The sequence below is a fragment of the Passer domesticus genome, chromosome 2 (assembly GCF_036417665.1).
Source record: "Passer domesticus isolate bPasDom1 chromosome 2, bPasDom1.hap1, whole genome shotgun sequence".
NCBI classification, from domain to species: Eukaryota; Metazoa; Chordata; class Aves; order Passeriformes; family Passeridae; genus Passer; species Passer domesticus.
The window spans coordinates 117,316,088-117,323,298 of NC_087475.1; positions in this window are offsets into that span (position 1 = coordinate 117,316,088).

The window sequence follows — 7,211 nt, forward strand, 5'->3', positions numbered from 1 at the left end:
ACCAGCTCCTCACTCTGCTTCAACAAACGAGGACTCAGCAAAGCTGAAGCTCTGGCCCAGCGCCTTTGCTGAACACGGAGCCTGGGATGTGGGTGTATTTTTACCACTCACATTCTCTCTTGGAGTCTGACTGGAACATTTATGCAGAATTCATTTGCTGGGTTTTTAATTCTTCGCAGGCAAAACAATGTGTCAGCAGGTGTTGTCTTGCTCTCTGAAAGAAGTAATCATCTTCAGCAGCACTTCCAGTCTCCAGGGTCAACTCCAAGCTCTGCAGAGTCAAGGGGGACGTTTGAAAGAGAGGGCTCTGGATTTATCTCCAAAGCCTGTCAAACAGTTTAAGTGTCACATGGCACTCCGTGGAAGTATCACTGTCCCCATGTTTTGGGTGTAAATTGCAACATAAAGTGACACAAGTTTACTACAGGCTCCTACAAAGTGGTGCTGGCCAATATTGAGAGTGATATCCCATGTTTGTCCATGTTCTCCTTGGATGATGCACCTCTGAGAGTATCACCACCTCAGCCCTCACAGGTGAGCCAGAATTGGAAATAACCTCTTAGCTTCTGTCTGCAAGGCAGCTTTGAGTCAGTGCCTGCCTGTCGCCATCCCTGTGAGGCCATGCTGCCCCTGCAGCTCCCATGCTGCTGGACAGCCTCACCCCTCCAGCCACAAACACCAAGTGCCCAAACACATATCAGAAATGATGCTCCAGCAAATTGTTCCTGCTATGGGCATGAAAACAAAATAAAAACCCTTGCTTTGATAACTTGTTTTGAAGTTATCCTCCACTCACTGAATGGGACTGAAAAAATTAAGGTGCTCTCCCTCCCCTGACCCTGCTGTTTCTGGTGGCAGCCACCCCCACTCCCAGACCTGTCCTTCCCACCTACACAAGGCTCCTGTGCAGCCCTCCAGAGCTAGAGTGGGCTGGGAAAATGCAGTGGCTGAGTCACAAGGCTTGGCCAAGAGGTTAACAATGCACCCACAATAAAAATGCCGGGGTGCATCTCAGCAAAGATGAGCCCTGTGTCAGCGCTGCTCACACACAGCTCTGTGCCTGCAGCCACCACCCCAGGCTCCGTGCTTGGCTTTGTCCAAGAGCCAGCACGGAACCGAGGGGAGACAGCAGAGACACTGCCAGCCCCTCCATGCTGCGAGCTGATGAAGAGGGGAGCACCTCCCATTTGGAATGGGGAATAATTAAAACATCAGGATTTAATTTATTTTTTTCTTGTCCTAAAAATGTTGCATTAGAAAGCTGCTGTTTTTTCCAGGGTTGCAGAGGATAACAAATGGGTGGGGAGGCCAGGGGACAGAGCCCTGGCAGCTGAGGCAAGAGCCATGCTGAGGAATACCTCATGTTAAACAAGCAGGATAATTATTCTGCTCTACTTAGCACCAGCTAGGCCTCATTCGGAGAACAACGCTCATTTTGGGGCACTGCATTTTAAAACAGACAGAGACACTGGAAAGGGTTCAGATGAGAGCAACAAAAATGATTTAAGAGTTAGTAAATAAGACCTCTGAGAAAAGGTTATGAGAGCAGGGGCTGCTCAGTCTGGAGGAAAGAGGACTGAGGGGAAGCATTACTGTCTACAGATATGCAAAGGGCTGTTACAGAGACGACATAGACCAATTATTCTCATTAGAGAACAAGAACAGAACAGGAAGCAATGGATTTAAGATGCAGCAAGGGGGAATTTAGATTAAATAATAGGCAAATGTTATAACTATTGGAAAAGGTAGGTTACAGAGCAAGTTTACAGTAAGGTTTGCAGAATCACCTTTACTGGAGAAATATGTGGCCGAGATGAGAGACCTGTCTGTCAGGGCTAGGCTAAGACTAAGGACATACAGAGCTCGCCTCCACTGCTCAGAGATGATCCTGAGCCCTTCACAGGCAGACAAGGATGGCTGCTAAACAGAAAGGAAAATGAGGGGTTTGTGTACATGCACATGAATGCACGTGTTTATGAATACTGCTGCAATTAACACTATACAACAAAAGAAATGCTATCAGTAGTCACAGCCCTTCTTGTTATTCCATGTTTTGTCCCAAAACACCATCTCTCCACATCAGTGTTTCTCCAGCACTAGGGAAGTCATGACTGGGACATCAGTAAAACCCTACATACATACTTGGGTTCCAGTTCTACATGATTTGTCCCACAGGATGGTGAACTTGGCAGGAAGCTCACAGAGCTTGATTTACAACCAAAATAACACACGATGTGCAAGTGCCATGGATGGCCAACCATGCTAGTGCCATGGAGGCTTACAGTGACAGCTCCATCATTTCACCTCTGTGCTAGTTCAGATACAACTGCACAATCCAGACCCTTTGTACTCAATGGTTACCTTAACTGCAAGCCAGAGATCAACAAAGGTGGGGAACCACAGATGGAAATGGAAGCATTGAGTCACTCCCACTGCTACCTGCAGTTTTAGAGCAGTGCAAAGGCTGAGAAAAGCCCTATGGATATGGAGTGCAAACAGAGAAATAGCTGTACCTGAAGCTCAAATATTACCTTGAATTTGTATTATCTCTACCACTTCTGTAAAGTCCTAAATGCTTTGAAAATGACACTTGCAAGTAAGCACTGGGCTATCAATACATTTAGGGTTCTTTTTTTCCTAAAACATTAACTTCACCTTTTTTCATCAAAAGAATGTCCAGCCCAAACTAAAAAGGTTTCCACACTAGGTCCATTCTGAGTCTTCAAAAGCTAATCTGAGAATTTTGAAACTTTTGGACGAAATAACATTATTAATGTTGACATACCGTTTAACCTGGAGTGAGGCTTTATGCTGAAGTTTTATAAATATATTTGAAACAGGAAAAAAACCCCAAAAACCATGGGCACAGTGTTAGTCCAAATGTGAACACTGAACAAAGAAGAGTGACAGTGTAGTCAAGTACAAACCACTTATTTGCTACTATACTATGGCTGCTCAGAAACACTCCTCTCCTTGCTGTAGGTCACTGCTTTGGAGAGGTTATCACCACTGACCGAGCTCTTTGCAACATTTTTTTGAGGCTATCGTAAAGGCAAGCAAGAAGCATGTGCTGATAAAGAACTGATTTGAAATGTCAGCCTTACAGGAGGAGGTGCCACTACAGCTGGCTGGCTTTTTTTTTTTTTCTTTTACTCAAGTACAAGAGGATTAAAACCTTCCTGGTCAGGAAGAAAACCCAGAGGAAAGGAAGCCAAAAGTCTAACAGGGCTATGAACCTCATAGCTATAGCAATAATTTTGCAAATGACTAATAATAAGGAGTCGATAATCCAAAGGATGATCTCTGAAGTGAAGAGCACCAAATTACTTTGGGGAGAAAATCAATTATCTCCTTTTGCGGCTGCACAGCCTACAATATGCAAATGCACAGAAGTTACCATAGTCACAGAAACCTGAATATCAACTTAGAAGAGAAAAAAAAACCTAGGGATTTTACAAGAATTGTTCAAAAATATCCTCTTCATGAATGGATGTGTATCTGCTTTGTTGACACAGCTGCAATGCTATTCTGATATTCTTCATCACAAAGGCTGACAGCCGTCTAGAGATGTCAGCATCTACGAAAGAGATGCTGCACTATGGTGAAAGCAGAATGGGGCAGCTGGGTCTGGAAGGCAGTAGAGAAATCAAATTATCATCAAATATTGTGGACAGATTTTTAACATCTCTTCTCTTGCTGAGTGGTGTCTTACTCCATAACTGGGTCACTGAAATTAATGGAACAACTTGCAAGTAAAACAGTACTCAATGTGCCTTAGAGCATCAGAGTCTGACCCACAGCACATATTCAAATGTCACCTTGTACTTTAATGTATCTCAGACTTGAGGGGGTTTAAAAATATTATTAATTTAGAAATAGACTCCTTATTGGGATCAGGCACTTTTTTCACTAGAAGCACAAATGTCTTTAGAGGAGATGTCTGAACATTTGGCCACTTGTTACTAAAAATCCCATTTCCATGCCTGTGTAATCCACATTCCCTGAAGGTTTTGAGAGCAAGGAGCTTATTGTTGATGAAAAGGGAGAAGTGCAGCCTAAGGGCTGCTTGGGAGCTCCAGATGGATGGAGGTCTCCAAGGGGAGGGGTGCATTCCTCGAGCATCTGCGGGTGAGCCAGGAAGACTGCATGGGACAGACCTCATACATGTTGCAGTTAAGCATCGGGTTTAGGGACTTTGGTTAAAACGCATTTAACCTCTGGATTTAAGGATAAAATACTATTATCCCTATTGGGGGATAACTGACAAAAGCACTGTATCAATTGTGCTTGGAACGATGAGTTTCCCTAATTACAAGCACCGCCTTTACGACCACACTAGGGAAGCCTCTGAAAAGACTCAGAAGTGAGACAAGGAAAGTTTTATCCAGAACAGCTTATTTAGGAGCAAGGATTTTTCTCAGCCTCAGCGTATCCCTGGTATTTTCTAAAAATGGGAACAGAACGGTGTCACTTCTGAGATGCTGAAAAGAGCTGAAAGTACTTGGACTCAGGCCACAGAGAGAGAGCAACCCAACTGTGGGACATGGATAAGGACCTCCTAGCCTTATTACATTATTTGAGAGAAGGCACAGACACTTCACTGAGTGTTGAAAAAAGGAAAGCAAAGCAGTGAGAGATCTTTGTGCCCCACAGGTGAATTTCCCTGGTTCTCAACAAAAAAATTCTTTTAACACAGAATATGGAAAGAGTATTTGTGAATTGCCTCACTACTTATGTCTCTGAGAGACAGACTGGGGTTAAAACTTCACTAGGACGGGAAAGCCTCACCTAATACCATTTCACTGTTCCTCAAGCTTATTCTGTGACCCCTTTTATATCTGCTTGAATATCTGCTCTTCAGAGACGCATGGAGTGATTAACACCATCATAGATAACTTCATTTAGTATCCCAAGCTACTGGGATAAGGCACTATGCTGGAGCTATTTAATTAATTTTTTTTAAGGTAACTCCTAAAGCCTGAATACAGAAATTATTAATACCTGTAGTGTTTCACTGAAAACATGATGAGGTCAAGTTGCAATCTTGTCCAGTCCAAGGTCCACTGAAATATTTGTACTCCACAGGCCACCTGCCATGAAACCAAAGGTTGCCTCCAAGGATGGTTTAGGTCAGGCCATGAAGCTCTGGGCTTTCAGCCTCCCTCTCTGCTGGGGTGTTGCTGCTGAGCTAATTTTCATTCCTGAAGTAAACTGACACAGCACCTGCATAAGAACTAAACCTTCAGTGAGGGAACTTTTCTTTTTACATTGGGTGAAAACTACAGAGAGTGGCCCACCAAATCAACATTTATGGCAAAAAAAGGTCAGTCATAGCTGAGAAAGCTGGGGAAGATCTACTGTGCATGTGGTGCCTCAACTATACTCTTCACTCTTTTGGAGCAGTGCTGAATTATGACCTCTTGCCAGCTGTAGGATATGATGTGCTCTAATATCAAAAACTTGTATTTGGAAATAAGTAGTAACAGCAAAATGTACAGGCTGCACATCACCTCCGTGCCACTGGGCATTGCTTTGCTTAGGCTCATTCCTTCAGGAATTACCATAGAAATAAATTGGTTGTCTAACACAGCAAGTTACAAGAGCTGTCTCAGAAGAAGGTGCTATGAAATATTTACACACATTAATTCTCTGGAGTCACTTATGGTATGCATAGGCCTTAGAAAAGTTTTGTTCTACCACCATTTTGTACAAGTTGGTCATAACTCTGCAACTTGAAAATCATTACCCTCTCCATCAGCTGCTGTTCTTGCTCTTATTGTCAACCTGAAAGTCCAGTCTGAGGCACCCACACCATTTAGCCTTTTATAAGACAAACCTCATCAAGAATTCAGTTCAGCAAATCTTGACAGGAATTTTTTTCTTTGCAAGTCTCAGACAGACTATGTATATATATATTTAAGGATAACATGGGAGTTGGTTGCCTTAGTAACAGGATCTTTCAGCCATTGCATTTAGTATTTACTCAGCACTGGAAATGTACACTGTGTTGAGAAAAAATACAGTATTTTTATTAGTCTGCCCCTGTGTATATGCCCATCAGCAGCAAATACACACTGTGTAGTTTGACTTTCCATTTCTGAGTTATGTGAAACCTCTGAGAAGGGAGCATGCAGAAATGAAACCAGGGCACCTGGTGCAATGTATTTTTGTTACAAGTGTTTTGAAAGAGAAAAAAACCAAAAAACTGTTGTGAGAGTTTAAAGCTCTGCACTAAAGATATTCCTTGTTTCTCAATAATACATCCAGAAGCAGAAAACTATAAAAGCATTTCTATCCCACAGTTTCATACTCTGCTGAAAACAAATATACAGAAAATAGTTATGCAAGAGGATATTTGTAAAGTGGCAGTTTCCACAACTGCATTAATGTGCAGCACCAGTTAACAAGATGTGTTAAAAGGCTGTTTTACTTGGCATTTGGGGGGATGGAGGGGAGTGTACATACATTTAAAGTGCTGTTTCAAATCCTGCTTCACTCTGGGTGAAACAAGGCACCAGTTATAGTTGCATCGCTTAAAATGCAGGAGAAATTAAACAGAATTGAGCCATTAAATTTTGGGACCAGCCAGGATGCCAAAAAGTTCATAACTTTTCCTGTGCAAACATGGCATGGGATTTTTCATCCTCCCAGCAAGTCAAAGTTGCCTTTAGGTACTAAGCACAGACCCATCACCTCCAGCTGCCCAGAGCCTCCTGTGAGGACACAGGGCTGCCTGGGAACAGAGTGGATGCACCATGGCACAGAGTCTCCCCCTCCTCTGGGAAGTGCAGAGCCAGGAATTGCTTTGCTCCAAACCAACAGGCAAAGACCCACTGGATTTTCACAGATTTTATTTCAAGACCCAAGAACAGAACCAGGCTCTTCTGCTTGGAAGTATGAGAGCAGGTCACCCAGGACCTTATGGTCCCAAATGTTCAGGGCTCAGGCTGGAGAAGGTTTAAGCACATGAGCCTGGCAGACTGTTTCTTCTAATAGTCTGTGCATTACCTCTTGCTCTTATGGTAACCCAGCTCTTCCACTGATAAGAAATCCACTCATGGGCTGCTCTTTCTCATTATAATTTAAGAAAGTGTAAAACACTTCTGTATTATAGCAATTTAATATCTGATATGGCCTCTGTCACAGTGTTATATCACACCCTTACAGTATGATGGACTCCAGTCTAATATGGCTTTTCCTTCTCTAACTAC